We start from the raw sequence: 19672 nt of genomic DNA on the forward strand, positions 1-19672 counted from the left end.
CCCCCCCCCCTCCCCCAATGTTTTTATGATAATTCTATTCTGATCGTGAAATATAATAAATCTCTTCTCGTACATAAGAGAACTTTTGCTGAGATATCAAAAAATTTAATCAGAGAGATACACAGATCTAAAAACATTTTTTTATTCTCAAAACAATTATGTAGGATGTACAAGCTGGTTGTAAAAACTTTTTGCAGCATTGTTCATCATGCTTGAGTTTTTACATGATTATTTTGAAGTCCAGCGCGCGCGCGCGAAATTAATTTCATCTCTATATCTATAAGCTAAATTTTTAGATACTTCAGCGCAATCATTTTTTCCATGTATACGTATTTGATATTAAATATACAAGGTGTCCTAAAATTCGCGAATTAAAATACCATAAGCAAGAAAGTTTTAAAAATTAAGTGGTTATGTGTATGTTTTTAGTTCAGGTAATAGTTTTTGAGTAAAATTTAAATATGGTCGATTACAGATTACATTTAAACGATTCATTGCGCATACGGTAGTTTAGTAAGCGCGCACTTTAACGTTTAAACATAATCCGTCTAAACGTAACCCAGCGTAATTGGTCATATTAAAGCCTTATTATTTCAGAAACTATTGCTTAAAATAAAAATTTACAAATAACTTTTTTGCGTAATTTTTTGAAAACTTTCTTACTGTAGTATTTTGCAAATTTCGGGACACCCTATATATTTGTTTTGAATGTATATGTATATGTTTTACTCTATCCGTATATCGTTCATCACTCTGCGATTTTATCTCTGTCGTGCCGTAACTTGTGAGTGCCTATCATGGTTACTTAAATACTTCCTTAAAAGTACACCTAATTCCAACTTGAATGAGCAACTCGCTGAACAAGTTCGTACATAAAATTGAGATTCACAGGCCGTGAAACCAAAGGAGCCCACTGCGTCAAATTAGTTCCACTGTAACTTTTCGCCGTCCTAATATACATTTTCAACTTGGTCACAGACACGTCCACGTCGTTCCGTTTTATGTGGAGATCAATTTTCAAACTGCCGCAATTTTGCGTAACGATTACTTAAAATCGTTACGCAACCGTTGGAAAACTCGACATCTGTTACAATCGAAAAATCACAATAAGTTTTCGACGCTGTACCTATTGTGTCATTATAACTCAGTTTTAAAACTGTATATGTAACAAGTATTTAAAACTGCACTTCTCGAGAGCTACAATTTTACTAAATAATGTATGCGCATGAAGGATACATGAAGAAACGTTTCATCGTAACGCTGATCGCATTAAAATGTCGAGTACAATTTCGCCGCATGTTACATTGTTTGCTGGAAAATCTTCAAGCAAATGCGCGGCTCCTCCTCTCTCCTCTTTCTCTCTTTTCATCCCGTTTCCTCTCTCGATGTACTAAAGAGCAAGATCATATTCCAAAAGCCGGGCAAGCAGAGCGCCGTGAATCTTGGCCGTCGGAACAATGGCGAAATGGCACGTACACCACGCGTCCGCGATAGTAACTTAAATGTGCGTACATTTACTTTCCCTCGTGATTTATGCCCTTTAACTGTGGGGTTATAAATGACCGAGTATTACCGCGAATATACCAAGATCTCGGGATAAGCCCGGGTTAAATGCTCGTCCGCTCATAGGTCCGCATCATGCAACGTCGATGTTCATTCGCCGTGGAAGTCATATCGATTGTCGCGGTGCCTTTCAACCTTGTTCGTTCAATTATGATGTGCATTTAATTGCTTGTTAATCTCCCTGATTCCGCACAGTACGTCTTACTCTGCAGTTAATCTCAAATATATCATGGAATGAAATTGCTTCTCATGATATCTTTTCATAAGATTATTTTTAAACCCATTTTGTATATTCATAGGTCATTTTGTTCGCAATATTTTTCTGTTCTATATATCCAAAAATTTATTATAACAAACATATGATAAATCTGTGTAATTGCAATTGCATAAACTTATTGATTGATCTATTATCAAATGTCAAAAAGAATTCAATGATATTAATATATGCAAATTATCAGTATTATTATAGTGATTGCGTATGATTACGAATTGTTTTATTACGAGTACATTTAACCTTGTTCGAATCGATTCCTTTAAGCTATTCGGGTTAAGGAATCTCATCATGCTTGCTCGTACACTATAGTGCCATCATCAATTGTTCAAAGGGTAATTCGTTTGAATGGTGAACAAGGTAAGAGCAAGGAAGGACAAAGAGAAAAAGTAACAGAAATGAAAGGAAAAGCGCGGACCTTCGATAAGCCTCTAGGGTTCTCTCTAATCTTCTCAGAATCAATTTCGTCCATCGAAAAAATACTCTTCTAGATTGCCGGACATGAAAAGTCTGAGAGGCGAGGTTGGCACGGTAATTGTGCTCTTCCAAGAACGATAAAATCGTTCGCAGGTGCAACCGAATTCCTAGTTCCGCCAAGTAAGCTGTCTCTTTCTTCCTCCCCCTCCCCCCTTTTTTCTCTTTCGAAACACGCGTCTGTGTCCAGTGTATTTATGGGATTCAATCAAGTCGAACATTTCCGGAATTTCGTTTGAAATTCCTTCTTTCCATGTAAAGCATCTTTACGTGTTTAGAAACGCCAATATTACAATATACATCGTCAGAAATTTTGTTAGATGTACATTATAGACGTGTTTTGACGATGGTAACAAACTTGGGATCAATATTTTAATAGAAAGCAGTAGGGTGGCTCAAACGAAAATTCGGGATTTACCTGAGGCAAGACACAAAGAGAGAGAGAAGATACCCTTCGACAATTATAACAGTACTTCCAGCTTTGAAGCTACTGTTAAAGCTTACTTATATACACACACATAATCACAACGTTATGTGAGCTCCAATAAAACGCCATACTGCAACGTCATACGAAATTTCGTCGGAGCGATTTCGTGTAAAGTCCCGCTCGGCGAAATCTCCGGAAACGCTCTCGTCTCCCTGCTGCGTGAGCGAACACGAGGACACGTTATGCATACGTCTATATACGCCACATATGTAACACAGCGTGCTACCTATGAATATGACGAGATCGTGCAGGGAGAACTGAGTCTTGCGGCTCAAGGATGCGGAAAGAGCGACTACGTAGGTACTCTCGGTTGTCGAACCGTAACGTCATAAGTTCCAGGTAACCGTACTCCCTCGGGAGTACGTTTACTTCCCCCCGCGTCCCGTCGTCATCCGGAACCACGCCGGAAAGCCGAAGGTGGGTCTAGAAGCCCGGACTTCTGCAAGCTTTCGAACGTCTTGAAGAGAAATGCTTGCAGTCACTTCACGCGTTTTTTCCGTCTGTAAAAATTTCTCGGCTCATCCGACCACATGTTAAATAAGATTACTCGTCGACGACAATATTGCGTGACGAACTGCAACACGCACCAATGTAACGCTTCTTTCGCTCCGTCTATTTTTACGGAACCGAAATTTATTCGCCACAACGACGACAGCATTTAGAGGAAACTCTCACATGAAGTTTCATTTCAGAACATTATAAGAAAGAATGTATACTAAATTTTTGTTAAAGTAAAGCTGTATGACAATAGATTATAGTAAATTGTATAATAGATGTATAACAAAATAGGTATAATAAATTATAGAGGAAAGTCACCGATACTGATATATATATCTCCAACGAGACATTCCCTTATTTTTTAGAAACTAATTATTGCACATTGTTAATACTGATAAAAACATAATCTGTTTGGATCAGGGTTTCCCAAACTTTTGCGAATCGCGATTTACCTTTTAGAATAGCAAACTCCACGACCCACCTGGCTTTAATGGATATGGAAAAGCGGGGGAGAATGTGGGAATTGATTTATCTATACTTAATTTTATTGCTCTTCTTTTAATTTTTTATTGAATATACTTTTATTAATATATTTTATTAAATATAGATACTTTTATTAACATATTTTTCAAATGTCTGAGACGTATGTAAAAAATGCTTGTTTCCTCTATTAATAACAGCATCACGCGCATTCGTGCGCTTACGTACTATATACGTAAGTATTCCTGACGAGCATTTTTAGTTTCACGCGCAAAGTCTACCTATTACGCCGCGACTAATTACCGCCCGTCTGGAATCTTCTGCTTCCTTTCTTTTTATTTCTTAACTCTACTTTAAATCATTATTATTACTTTACATAGAAACACACACACAACAAGGGTGTAAATCCGACCGTGCAACCTCCACGCGGTATTTACACCTTGAGTGATGCTTATAAAAAGGAAAATTCTTATGAAGAAAAGATTTGTAACCAGTGTTCTGAAAATGTTTCAACGTTAGCTATAAGAATAAAGATATGCTATAAAAAATAGGGAGTTCCGTTTAAGATTTTTGTGTTGACTTTGAAAGCACTTTTCAAGATCATTCCAAGGTCAAATTAATATCATCATCTAATAACTTTTTCAAACCTTATTATTTTTGTTTCAAACATTTTTTAGATAAATCAACATTTTTTTAGATATTCTAGAACTTTTACCATGCACTATAACACTAAATTTCTTGGAACCAATGATCTACACGTTCTTGGCTTTTTCCTTAATTTAAATCTTATGCTATCAAATTTACTGATATCAAGAATTTTCACTAACTTGTACAAACCGAGAAGGTCCCTTGTAAGTTAAAATAGCCAAACATGTTTTAGCCCAAGTCAGCTAGAATCTCAAGATTTGACCATCTAGAATACTTACAATTAATTTAAACGTGATCTTTCGATTGGTAACCTTAATTTTTTAATATTATCGCAATTTAAAACGTTCCTTTTTGTGGAAACCTAAGTGGTCCAAGCTCGCTATTATCTATATCATATCAAAAGTGAACTAATTTTCTATCTCTTCATCGTCGAATGACACAGATAGAAAACAAACGAGTAAACGCTAGAGCAGCCAGTCGCTGAGCAGAACTCTATCGTTCTTTTTATTTTCTCGCTCAACGAGACGATAGAAAGGAGGAAGCGTTTAGTTTACGAGCTAAGTTATATGGACAGATCTTTTTAGAAAAACTTTAAGAGTTTTTTTACTTTGAAAAATACCATACACACATTACAATTTTACCTGGCAATCGTTTCAGAGAAATGTTTTGATATACCAAACTGCGAAAACAGTTTTTTGGTATTCGAGTAATTGTATGCATGCTTGAGAAGTTTGGCACGCTGTATCGCCGAAATACCAAAATCTGAGTGCAATGTCTCGACGCTGCGGCAGACGGGCCGTCAGGTATTTGGCAATGTGGCGCTGCACGGCGGGTGGTAAATATTTGCCGGCAAAATTCGATGACCTCTTATATATATAAAAAAAAAATTGCACATTGCTGTACAGCAGGACTGTGTAGTTCGATTCGTTTGTGTTGTTGCATTCCCAAATATCGCAAAACGCTTTCGCCCCCACTCAACATTGTGATCGATGACGCATCAAAGTGCAGTTCAATTTCGACACCGCGGACTACGATTGGCGGATCTTAACGTGCCACCTCCGAAAGATAAAATGGAAAATGGAAATTGAATAAAGGGGAAATGTAATAAATGAATTTCACTTTGGAATTGAGAAGCAATATCGGGGTCGGGCATGCTACCTTTGTTAACTAATGTTTTATGCATGTCTTTCCTATTTTCCTTTAAATGGAGCATCACACATTTCGGCTAAATTAGAAAGAATTATGCTCTTACATAAAATCTACATTTAAGAAATAAACTTATCGACGTTATTTTATCTATCGTTTTCGTAAACCTGTGATAGCTCTTATTTATCAGCATAAAGATATAATCGATTGATCGCGAATTTCGAGAGAATTGAGAATAATGAGTACCGGCAGCTGTTATCATATATTTCATATTTTATAACCGTGGAAAAATAGCGAATCGGATTTGTTATAAAACGTCCTTTGTCACACGCGTACATTTCCGTCGCATTCATCCGGTTTCATTGTCGCGCGTAAAAAAAAGCAAAAATTTTATTTTACTCTTATCGGAGGATAATACGTGTTGATGATACGAACGTATACGATTAAATAAGACTTTATTGACGCGCTGACGATATATTGAAATTTATTACAGTCTATATTGGATTTATCGGTCCTTCGCATGATATGCGATGCATCAATTATAAGTCCTAAATTAATTATTAATCCTTATCGGTAAATGAGGGTTTAAACTATGCCGGTTGCTAACCACAGTCGCGTGCGGTTGTTTGCTCGGAAACGTACGAATGAATGCAACGCAAATGCGATGCGCATTTGTGAGCGGCAGGTACACGAATGTGTATATGCGGTGGGATAACGCGCATTTCAGCGCACAACGATGGTGTGCGGGCCGCATACGTTACCGCCGCGCCGCTGCAGATCATTCTGTAATAAATTGAAAAACGGCAACGTTAGTAGCGGTCGAATTGCTTCCGTCGCGTTGTTCAAAATTCGCCACTTTATAAACTGAAAGCGTGCCGCACCTCCATTGCCGCTCGCATCGATAACATCATTACCGATCGCGCGCTCGTCACAGAGCCGGAACGTGTTTTTGTTCCGACCTCACGTCGGATAATGTTAATACATAATGCATCGCCAGCGTATATCTTCATTTACAAGCGAAATTAATCATTAATTCGGATTCAATAATCGTTCTCGTTTGTACGTCGAGAGGTGTCAAGTGCGTCGGACGAACAATGCGCCACGTACATTTATGCACGTAGCGTCACGGGTTATATTATACATGTCAAAAATGGCTTTACCCCATTATGTCATAATGCCTTTTTAATATTCGATGAAATTGCAACGAAGTTATTAAATCAAAAGTGGTAATGAACATTAATAGTTATCTTGTTGGGAAGCCCTGACGTTGTGTGTCACGTTTCATTTAAATCACCTCCGCACGAATGTGTATTTATTCGTACTCATTGTTAATTATTATGATTTTTATTCCGTCAAATAAATAATTAAAGCGTCTGCTTTTCATGGATAAAATAACGTCGCAATTATGAGGTTAAGCGGTTACGTGGCGTACATTTGCATATACAAATTCTAGGTGACAATCAAATTAAAATATGCTTAGAACAGTGATCTAATCGCGTCATTTCGGGTAACGATGTTCCACATCGAGGATTTTCGAAACATGAAAATTATAAAGTGTTAAAGAATTATAGAATACAAAAATCCCCCAACAATTTTATGAAAATTATGAAATGATAGTCAAATTTGAAAAACGGATTTATATCAACATCTAACAGGTATAAAGATTACAGGAAACAGTTAAGTTCGTTCAGGTAATAATTCTAAAGTGTAAATTCGCAGACTAGTGTAATTTAACGAAACAGTCATCTAAAAGCATCTTACACGGTTAATACGCTATGTCGCTATGTGATTCCTCAACTTTCTAAATCTCCCCATTAAGGTCTTCTTTTTACCGGGATAAGTTTAAAAAATTAAAGTAGTTTATATGTATATCTCACAATCGATTAAATGCAACGGAATGAAACGAAAAGTAAATAGAAGAACAGTTTTAAATAAATATCATATATTTTCAGAGACATCTATATAATTTCTACTGTATTCCATTAAATTACACCGATCGATAAAATTTTACTTTTTTTATGTTAAATATTAGTCTTAGGGAATATTTTTGTGCTGCTTAAATTTGTGCCAAATTTATCCCTTTTTAGCATAGTGGTAAGTACACTCACCACTTTTCATTCATTCATTTTAGTATACATAACACACCAATTCATTAATTTTGGTGAATTTTTTTGTATTTTCCATTAGATAAAAATTGGTATTTATGATCCAAATGTCAATTGTTAGTTGACTCAACAATCGTATTCAACTCTCTCTCTCTCTCTCTCTCTCTCTCTCTCTCTCTCTCTCTCTCTCTCTCTCTCTCTCTCTCTCTCTCTCTCTCTCTCTCTCTCTCTCTCTCTCTCTCTCTCTCTCTCTCTCTCTCTCTCTCTCTCTCTCTCTCTCTCTCTCTATATATATGAAACTCCTAAATATTCATTTCCGGAAGAATTATAGAAATTTTGCAATTTTCTAATTTATACATTGGATCTATCATTTAGAGTTTCGAAAGTTCAACTTCAAATAAGCATATCGCAATTCGAAACTGAACCCTACACGGAGAGATTTTTTTCTTAGAGTTTACCCTGAAAACATGATAGTCGTGGAACAACATTGTATTTCCAAGAATTTTAATGTAAATCTCTCTCATTCATTAATAAGACTACAATAAAGTACAAAATAAGTTTGATTAATTTTACTGAATTGCATGGTAAAATATTGTATTGTATAATACCACAACTACCATATATTCGGGGTAAATTTTAAAACAAAATTCTCTCCGTGTAGATATCAAAAAATTTTCGGGTACAAATTTTTAGGGAAATCTGCTGGATAGAAAAATGTGTGCTGGAAAGGGTTACAAGGAGAGTAGAGTTTTTGAATAATATGAGGCATTTAAAAAATGTATAAATAAATATTTTTCGATAATTCATTAGCCGACAAAATATCATGTTTCTTACGTTAAATTGATTCGATAGACTATTTTTCATACTTTTTACTCTGATTTTAAACTTGTTTGCTATGAGGAGAGAGAGAAGGGATTTTAAGTATATATATAATATAACATTAAAAAGTTCCTCTACTTATCTCTTGAGCTTAATAAAATTAACAATCAATCTTATTATTTAAATTACGAAAAACTTTCAATCCATCAATTGTAAATATAAAATACGTAATACTTCCATATGCTTCGCTAAAATAGAAAATACAAAATACAATTGTCTTACAAATCCTTTTTCTCGAATAAAAGTATTTCAAATACGTGCCTAGCCCCGATTATATATAACGGAATGAAACAAAAAGCAAATGAAAGATAAGTGTCTATCACAGTGAATATCATTGCATACATTCTACAATAGAGAATATCATATATCCATAGTGAATATCAGAGATCTGTTATTACCAATGCGTTTTTTATCTTTGGAGAAATTTTATCATACCTATTCCGCTAGACCCTTTGAAGAATCTATCGACAAAACTAAAATTGAAACACTGACTGATCCGGTATTTATGAACGAAACGATGGAAGATTTGTTATGCCTGGACGCCAGCATAGCTATTATAGGAACCGAGACAGCAGGATACGAAATATTCGCCTTCATCGGTCGATGGTAGTAGTAGGTCGCACGTGTTCCGCGCGCAACGAGCGCACGTGTCGCGAGTATTTCGGAAGCGGGCACGTAATAATTCGAAAAGTGGCGATCACACCGTTGCCGTTACAATCGGGGGAGCGCGTCGCATCGTCCGTGCCGTTCCCGGGTGTAATTGCAGTAGCGCACGGCGGCGTTTTGCCGGCAAAATCGTTGGATCGTGCCGAAAGTTCCGCACCGCGAACGTCGAATGCCCGGCAGTGCAGCTTGCAGTTTGGGGCGCGACAACGATTGCGCTTGCAACTGCTGAGCTTGCAGGTGCACACGAGCGAAATTGCGTTTAATTGCGCTCGAGGCCTGTGCAACGACATAGCATGACGAATTATCGGCACAACAGTCATAAATAAACCGCTCCCGGTGCACGGGGGAAAAGTATACGAAAGTGACGCTGAGATATTCGCGTCATTTATCACGAAGAAGCAGTACCACGCGCAGTTATTCGTCGCTTGAGGAATGTTCGCATGTTTTCGTGAAATTATCGATAATTTTTTCATCACGGGAGGTATTGCGGTTCTACAATATGGTGGTTCTCGAACTTTTCGAAATTGCCAGTTCTATACGAACTCATTTTCAGAGGTAGAAGTTCAAAACGAATTAAAACTTTTTAGCTTAATGATTGGTTATTAAAATTAATCTATATTAATATGTGTTAAAGTTTCCTTAATTTATTTAGTGAGATTGATGAACTTACTCTACGGGTTCGTTCTTAGTCACTGGCTGGCTCTTATCCTCCAAATAATGCACCACATTTTGGAAATATCTGCAAAACAGAAAAAAATATATTTTTAATGAACGTCTGTGGAAGGATTACTACAAATTCGTCAGAGACTTTATTATTGAAATCTAACTACGGATTGACCATTATTCGTTATGAGGCAGGATATCGCTCGCAGACAAATCTTTTCATTGCATCGAAAAGTAAAGCAGATGACATTATTGATATAGCAATTGCAACTCGCAACAGCGATTATAACATATTCAATCAGATTTGAAGCGTACACGATGGGAGCTCGTTTTAATTGCAATGCACGAAGGAAAAGTCGAATCGGTGATACGCGTAAAATCATTGCAGCGTGTCGTGACACAGCAACAGTGATTATTTCTTTATCTGCGTATGCATTTCATTATTATTAAGCACAGAACGTAGAAATTTTTATCCATTTTTTCTATTTTCTTTTCTTCGTATTTACATGGAATTTATATTTACAATGAGAATATTATTTTAGACCGTAAATGTGAGAAACACACAATCGAGAAGCCTATATATATGTACATATATGTATACATATAGTGTTTCCTCTACACTGTTAAAAATGTCATGAAATTTAATGTATTTTTCATAAAAATTTGTTAAATTTAATGTACTTTTTATAAAATTTTATGAAAAGTACATTAAATATTATAAATTTAATGTACACGTTCATTACATTTAAGTAACTACTGTAACTTAAATTTCTAACAGTGGACTTAATCATTTAAAATATCTCCGTTGTTTTGATGATGGGAAAATACTACAGGGAAAAGTTGTTCGATTGGAAGGGACACATATGTGATGAGTAAAAAAATTTTCTCAAGATCATAGGTTTTGGGATTTCAAAGTCATCGCGATTTTTTAAAATAAAATAGCATATTTTCATTAATGTAGTAGACACCATCTTAATTTATGAATTTTGGTACATAAATTTAAATCAACAAAAATTAAACTAAAATAAAATTTGATTTATGATAAGTAAAAAAAAATCTATGATAGTAAAAACTCGTTTTGCTAAAGCTTTAAGTATATCAGAATTTTTTCAAATTTTTATATAATCCGGAACAATAAAAAATTTACTCTGTTTTTCAAAAATCCCCATTGTTAACGATTAAAATTCGTGCCGGCGGAGAATTAATAATCAGTTTTTTGTAATAAATATAAGCTTTGTCTAAATATAGAAAAAGAAATAATATTTATAAAGTATTATATTATATTATTCTAACTTAGTAATAAACTTTTCGTAATAAATATAAGTTGCCAGCAGAGGATTAAGCTAAAATAATATAACAGGATCTTATAAATAAATTAAAAATATTTTATTGGTTTTAACTAGGTCACACCGAACGTTTTTATTTTTTAGTATTCTAACCGGTTGCCTATCTCGATCACTTTTAAAGCCGCCACTGCGAGAATGGGTGACGCTAATTGAGATGGAGCATCACGCGGGACGCTTCGTGATACGCGCATTAATAAATCATACGCGAAAAAAACGTAAACGTGCACGGACGCAAATCGATAAACGCGAACTCGGCGCCGCTGTCATGGAGAATCTATTTAACTCGCGAAACAAGGAACCAATGCGATCCTGAGCGGACTCGCGGCGCCCACCGGAATAATCTTATTATTATAAATAAGTATTCGAGCTTGTCGAAAATTCAATAATAAGCCGTGGATGAAACAATTCCCTCGTAAATGTAACTGATGGGTCGTAAGATCGTGCCGTATTCTCAGCAATTTCTAGGTAATTTCGGCGCGGAATGCTTCGTTGCACAATTACCTGACGGTACGACGAATATTATTGGGATTTTCATATGAGTTACTCTTTTATAGCGTATTGCGTGCATTTGAGAACAGGAATATTCTATATTCTGTAATAATTTACTTCTAGAGAGTGTTGAATAATAAATTCAATTATATCAGTTTAATGAATTAAAATAAATGTGTATCAGTTTAATGAATTAAAATAAATGCGCGGACCTAAATGGTTAATATTTTTAGTATGTACAATTAAATGATATGTGACTGTCATCTGTGTCACCGTGTGTATATATGTATGTCTATATTCTATATGGCATATGCTATTTTTAGTTGCTACTACTCTAATTTTTTCTATTCTTTATTTGCAATTCATCATCCCTCTGTATATTTGTATATTTTTTTACAATTAACTAACGATTTATTAATTTGGTATTTCATCAGTAATATATATATTTTTATTTTTATAATACAAGTTATTGTGTTTTATTTTTATTGTATAGATTAGGCTTTCTAAGGCAGTACATTACGCTGATGCTTCACTTTTTGAGGTGCATTTTCCCCTACTTTATTTTATACTGTAATTAACTTATATTTCTGTTGTTGTTTGCACTTTGATGAAATTATTATACACGTATATGTAATTACACACACACAGGTTGCCCCATTTGAAGCTTCGGACGCAATTATATTCCTAATTATTCGTTATTCAAAAAAATGTTTCAAGTGGAACTTACTTTCTTTCGAGGGAGACAACTTTTGATGATCACAGATCCTCTTTAGATGAATGTGCCTTCAAAATTTCAAGATGTGACCTTTACTTTTTTTTAATGAAATTATATAATTTCTTTACATAATATTTCTCTAATTATTCTGCATATAAAAGTATTAAGATAGAGATACCAAAAAATCAAAGAAGATATTTAATATTTCGTGTCATTATATACCAGAATGAAGTATAAAATATCCCGTTGTGGCGACTCGCCACTAGAGGTCCACGGGACTCACTCGGTTCGCGTGAGCACCGCAGCCACGCGAATTCCCTTTAAATAGAAACATCGTTCTGGATTCATTCCATGCGTCTAAGGCAGGTCCCACACTACATCGCCTTACTGATGAGTCTAGTGGTGTGGGGCCAGGACGAAACGCTGCGGCCGACCACAAAGCTTGGAGTCAGGCCTCCTTAGTGGACATTCACACCGTAAACTGTTGATTTTTTAGAGAAACTATATAATTTCATAAAAAAATTAAAGTTATTTTGAAATCTTGGAGGCACGTCCACCTAGAGAAGTTCTGTGATTATCAAAAGATGTCCTCCTTGAAACAAAGGAAGATTCACTTTAAACATTTTTTAGTATAACAAATAGTTTGAAAGATAATTGGGATACTCTATAAGTCTATATGTATATATTATGAGGGTGTCCCCTCGAATCAGTCGCCACAATATTTTAGATATTTTCGATGGGTTGACTAGTGTGCCCGATGAATACATCTAATATTCGGATGAATAAAAAATGAGTGAAAATACCTATTCGAATACACTTCTTTTTTATTCGTCAAGAATCGAACAAATACTTTTTTATTCCATTTAAATGAATATTTTTTAATATGATGACAAATATTTTTGTTTTCGCATTTACTTCTACTCTGTATCTACACATAGCTTGCAAGCCTGCAAGAGAAAACAAAAACACGTAAAAACAATGAAACCGGTAAAGAAATCTTTCATCAGTTATGTCAGATGGCAGACTAGTGACGCGGCACGGTATATACAGGTAAGCAAATTCAAGATAAAAAGATGTCATCTCAAATAAAAACTTATTATACGAAATTATATGTTATCACAAATGAAGACTTATGTAAAATTATATGTCATATCAAATAGATTGTACTTATGAATAAAAGATGTATTGCTTCCTAAATTTTTTTTTAATTTCTAAGTTTTTCTTATCAAATCTAAATATAATACAACGACGAAAAGTAAATAAAATTCATTTCTTTTTTTACATAAAATCTTTACATAAATCATCAAAGTATTGATTATAGTTAAAAGGTAACGACTGCTTATTGGAGCTTTTTTCAGTTTATATTTTGTTTGAATACTTAAATAAATATGGATACTCGTTAAATAATTATAATGTTTTTGTGAATAAATATTTTTGAAAATCCAAAATTTTGAATAAATATATGATTACATTTTTTCAATGTGAAAATTTTAAACAAATACAATTTGTAGTTCAGTTATTATATTTATCGGGCACACTAGGGTTGACGACAAAATATTTCTAACAAAAGTTTATTGGTTTTTAATGAAGAATCAATTATGCAAGAAAAATTTCAAAATTGTTCATTTTTTAACAAAAAATCAAATTACGTTTTCGTAGATGAAACACAAACATGTATATAATATTATGTATCATGTTAATAATAATTCGATTTTTAAGATGATTCAATTAATAGATACTTGCAATAGAATCTGGGAATCTGTCGTCGATACTTAAAGCAGTGAGACAAATATACGTAAACATATATAGCAAACGTAAACAAATATAGCTGTGGAGTACATACATAGGAACATACACATATATATCTAAAACAGTATAGTCGTCGAATTAAATCATAGAAATACATAATGAAAAATTGAGATACACATAAAATGACGACCGATTCGAGGAACATCCTGAAAATTAATAACAATAAAAATAATCTTTCTGAAGATATATAGAGCTTTAATCGAAGAAATGTTGACAGTTTATGTATGTACAAGCAATATGAAAGGAATATCTTTATTTATCAGATTTTATCTCAAAAAGCAATGCAAGATGAAATGCGAAAGAAACAAACGATTTTGTCGTCGAAAATTTTATAAATTCCGCTTCTTATTTTACTTTGGCTGGGGTAAAGGACGTGAAATGAGACCCGCAAAGTGAACTCTGGCATGGAATCTAAATGCAAACGGTACGCGTGTGCCATGAACAAATTGCGGGAGAAAAAGGCTTTGTCATTCTTGTATGGTAGTTTCTGGTCTTGCCACAAAAGAAATCTACCACCGATACGATATAACTCACGATATAACGCGAAATGTACTTTCGACTCGATTAACTTTTAATTAAATAGTCAGATATACATATAATAAAACGCTTGCTTTGATCCATGGCAAATATATACGAGTTTTTTGTTTTAAAAAATGCGTATCACATTTTAAGAAGAATGGCACGACATCGCGATGTCGAGTTTCGCAAATAAGCAAAATTCCAACTTTCGCTTATACGCGTCTAACGTATCTCACTGACAATACGTAGGAGCTTCATCTCCGTCTTGGATCAATATATCCGGACACGGAGTCGGCGGCATGTCGATGAGGTACGAATGCACGAACGCGCGCACAACCGATGGTTACGTAGCGACTCGGCTCACATAGTTGAGAATCTAATCACGGATTTCCTAGACAGTCGTAAAATCCTTATTAGGTATTCGGCCCGACCTCTACCGTAATCCGGGGCGGAACTATAATATCGTGCTAATATTATGCATGGTGAATCGCACAACTCGATATTCGCATGCCACACGTATTACACCGGCGGCGAAGCGCGGCGCGCGCCCTTGCCCGGCCATAAATAAGGAGCGAAGTAGTATTAACCAATAATAAGCTCCTCGAGTTTTACGAAAGTGAAGATATACTCGCGAATAAACCGATCCGAAACGGCTAATTCATTTACACGAGATTTATATGCGGCAAAGCAACGTTTCTCGGCACATTCGGCACGAGATGTCTATATTATAGAGACATGTATATTTCGCTGAATAAATATAGTACCTCTATGGTATAATTTGCAGCACGTGCACTATATAGATTGGAAGGGTTAATTCTTTCTTTCTTTTTTTTTATTTTTTTTTTTGAAACATGCCAGCGCGAATTTGTTTTCGTACTTTCGCAAATAGGCAGTAGTCGCGATATCGACCGGCTGACTAATTGCAAGAGGAGCTTTTCCAGAACGTTCGTAGAAACGCGATAATCACGAAGAGCACGAGAATTTTGTCCGTGAATGCGTGCTGGATATAATTGGATGTTCAGAAAAATGGTAACGTTACCTGCAATATTTTATAGAAATCGCTTTCAGTGCTTCGTCGTCGAGACCCTGGGAAAAAAGATAGAGACATTAGGATAGATTTCATGAAATATCAGCCGAATGAACTTCTTCTCATCGCATGATATACGTTATTATTTCGATTACATCTGCCACCGATTATTACGTACACTAATTAATTAAATCGAAATTCCATAAAGCTCGAAAATCCTGTAGCCATACAGAACTTGCTTCACGAGTCATTACGAAGCTGAATCAAAGCTTAATCCGTTAACATTTTCAATGCAATTAGCGTTGCAAGTGTAATTACTTAATTGAAGACATTTTTCGAGACATCACAATTAACCTGTATTTTATCATTAAGTCTCATTATAATTATGCACCATATATCGTTCCTTCGCAGACCGTTTCAAATTTCCGCATCCGACATAGAAGCTATTGACTTTTAACAAAATGATTTCACTTCTCAATTATTTCAATTATATTACACAACATAATCCCTAAAATGCATTATTTATTTTCGCCTACGAGCACTGATTTACAAGATTTCTATTTCTTAACGTGTTAATAGTAATTCTTTTTGATTGTTGAAAGAAATATAAGATTAAAAAAGTTTCATCAGATTCACAGATTTTGAAGACTTTATTTAAAAAAAAACCACAAATTTAAACAGTTGACAATTTTTTTCATTTACTTTACAGAATAAAATACATAAGAATCACAATTCGAGTATTGAGAAACAGAAACCTGAGCAGAAATCTTTTATAAAAATCGCTTTCAACATTTCGACGAAAGTGATTTCCTTAAATAGCATATCAGTGTAACTTTTTGACATTAAATATTGTCAATAAATTTTATGACTTAAAATTGTACATAAATATTAAAAGAAATTTCATATACTATCACATTTATTTCCATATGCTATAAAAAATATTTAAATTTCTCACAGTTATGCATATTGTATTACGTAATGAATTGCGTTATTAAAGTGAGAAAAAATGTACTAAATTGTAATAGATACATATTCGTTTGAATAGTACTAACGTAACATTTATTTACGTAACATTTATTTATTAACGTAATATTTATAAATAAAAAAATGATAGTTGAATTAAATTAATGTTCTTGTACCGAATAAATATATATGTGATGTACATTTAATAAATATTCAGCTAGTACTATTCAAACAAATATTCAATAAAATTCAGTACTTCTTTCTCAGTATACATAAGAAATTCAAAACAAAATTTCTAGAAATTGAAGGTTGATGTAATTTTTTGAAAAACATATCCTTGAGTAAAAAATCTTTTATTACTTGCTGAAAAACTGTAATTACTTCTTGAGAAACAAAGTACTGATAAAAATTTGTTGTCCAGTGTGATTCAACACAGAACATTTTTAACGAACATTTTCAACGAACATTTTCAAGCATACATTTTTCCCACGGCATTCGATTTCGGAACGGTTAGAATAATTCTTCGGGGAATTTAATTTTCAGAACACGCAAGATATCTCCACCTATCCATCTGGGCTATCTATCCGGTCGACCCCATTCGAAGCCCTCGCATATGCGCATTTCCGCCCTTCGTACGTGAAGCTCGTGGGCCCTTAGTTCGGGGCGAGCGTATGAAGCGGCGAATTCTTGGCGACGCGACGCGACGCGACGTTCCGGGGGTTGCACGGCGCGGCGGCAGTATTTTCCCTCGCCGAGCGACGAGTACCTGTCCGTTAGAGCTCTGCCGCCGGAGCTCGAACGTGGGACGTTCTATAGGACCTGCGCGCTCCACCGGCCTGGCGGTTCAGTTGCTTCTACCAAGCGGCACTCACGTTCCGTGTCCGGACCGCACGCGCCTTTGCCGCGCGCGCGACTATCCTCTCTCTGTCTCTCCCTTTCGCTCTCGTTCTCCCGACAACCGCACGCAGCATCCCACTGTGCCGGAGAGCACCCCGGATCAATCGCACGGATTCATCGCGCGAGCTTGAATCGCTCGAGAGATATCTCTCGTTGAATCGACGAGATTTCGAACGATAGATCGTCGTTCGTCGAAACGGAGAGACAAGTGGCGCAGGGCGCCAATTAACCAGTGTTGTGAGGGCAACCGGCGTGTTTGACAAGTGATCAGTGACTAGAGATTCTCCAGTTTTCAGTTAGTGCTACGTGCGCGAAGGAGAGCTTGATCTTCATAAACGGAGATGTAATAGGTGAGTTTTCCTCTTTTAAGTCATGAGTGAAGTTTGTTTTGTTTTTATCTTAAAAACTGTGAAAACTACACTTATGTTCTAAAGCGTCTCATTTGAAGTGCAGAATGCAGGTGAATCTCTGCCTTTTGATAGATTGATAGAGGAAGGTTCAAAGTTTCTTTACCTACAATTTAGAACTTCGTAGTACCCCAATCGTACAGATTGTACAGCTATAACTCTCTAAAATTTTCTCAATGGGTCCAAATGACCCGTTGTTCTAGTCAAGGATTAGAGTCATGGCACACAGAAAAATTAATTAAGACGTAAACAGTAAGGAAATCAACATGTTGGATTTGTTGCTTATACAAGTTTAGGTCCATAACTTTGCTTTAAGAGGTCCTAAGCCGTAAAGTCGTAAGAAATTGACCAATCACAGTCGATTATTTTTCTCATATTCAACTATGATTGGTCAATTTCTTAAGACTTTACGGCTTAAGGCCTCAAACAAAGTTGTGGACCTAGACTTATAGTCTTATGATCCCTGCTGTGATTGGCCAATTTGCTTACTGCTTACGTTTTACTGCTTAAGTTCTTTCGTGTGCCATGATTCTTAACCTCGATCGTGAGACAAAAGCGCGTTGTAACAGTCCGATGGTAAATCTTTTACGGTACGGGCGAAATGGTAAAGAGAGACGTTGAGAAAGTGCCATTTCCCACGACGGTCCACGTTGACATAAACGAGCTTGATTCGACGGATCACGTGTATCAACGTCTTCACTCGGTAAATCACTTTTAGAGGCTGCAAACGACTTTGTGCGAATATACTTATTCGCAGGCGTGATAAATGAAAGTGGAGAAAAGATTTTCTCTTCCCCTTTATAATCCGTTGACTCTTTATATGACTGTGCATATAATATACATACCTATATATACTCGTATATATTATATGACTGTGCAGAAAGTTTAGCGTATCATGGACGTTCATGATTGGCGGTTTAATTTAGGAAGATCACTTATCGCTTCGGAAGATCACACACATCGTAGATGTAGAATTAATTTAGTTAATTACACGGCATAGGGTACGTATAAGGCTGCAGCAATTCGAACGGAGATCGCAGCTCAAAGATAATCGTGCGGCGTAATGTCAAAAAGCAACTCCAAGTGGGCAAAGTCAATATGTGCCCGTCCTCTTTTCGCAGTTGATGAACGCGATACGTCACAATCGATCATGGCGTGTCGCGACAACGTCGTCAAAGCCAAAGTGCCTTTCTTTTTCTGTCGCTTACGAACAATGGGTCGCGCAGGGACACATCCTCGAAACTTAACAAGCTCGAGGGATTAATCCTGGGACTGCTTAGCATTGTAATTAATCGTGACATCGATCGACAATTCATGAGCTAATGACTAGTAAGAATTAACACGTAAGCACACATGCACATTGCTCTTGTGTGATGCCCTTCTCTAATTATTGCTCTGCCGCTTCTCTCCCTCTGGGATCAGTGCAAGTTTAAAGCCGCAGGACGCGCGTCATACATTATTCTCGATCTTCGTTCACCGGTGAGAGTAGGTGGTTTTAACCATTCCGCCCTTAGTTATGGCAGACTCGGTCGTCTATTAATAAGGAGAGAGATCTCTAAGCCGCCTTTGTTATCAAGCATCATGTCACAGTATGAATTGCGGCAGTTCGGCTTCGAGCCA

Source organism: Trachymyrmex cornetzi, unplaced genomic scaffold, assembly GCF_001594075.2.
Source record: "Trachymyrmex cornetzi isolate Tcor2-1 unplaced genomic scaffold, Tcor1.1 scaffold392, whole genome shotgun sequence".
In the NCBI taxonomy this organism is placed as follows: Eukaryota; Metazoa; Arthropoda; class Insecta; order Hymenoptera; family Formicidae; genus Trachymyrmex; species Trachymyrmex cornetzi.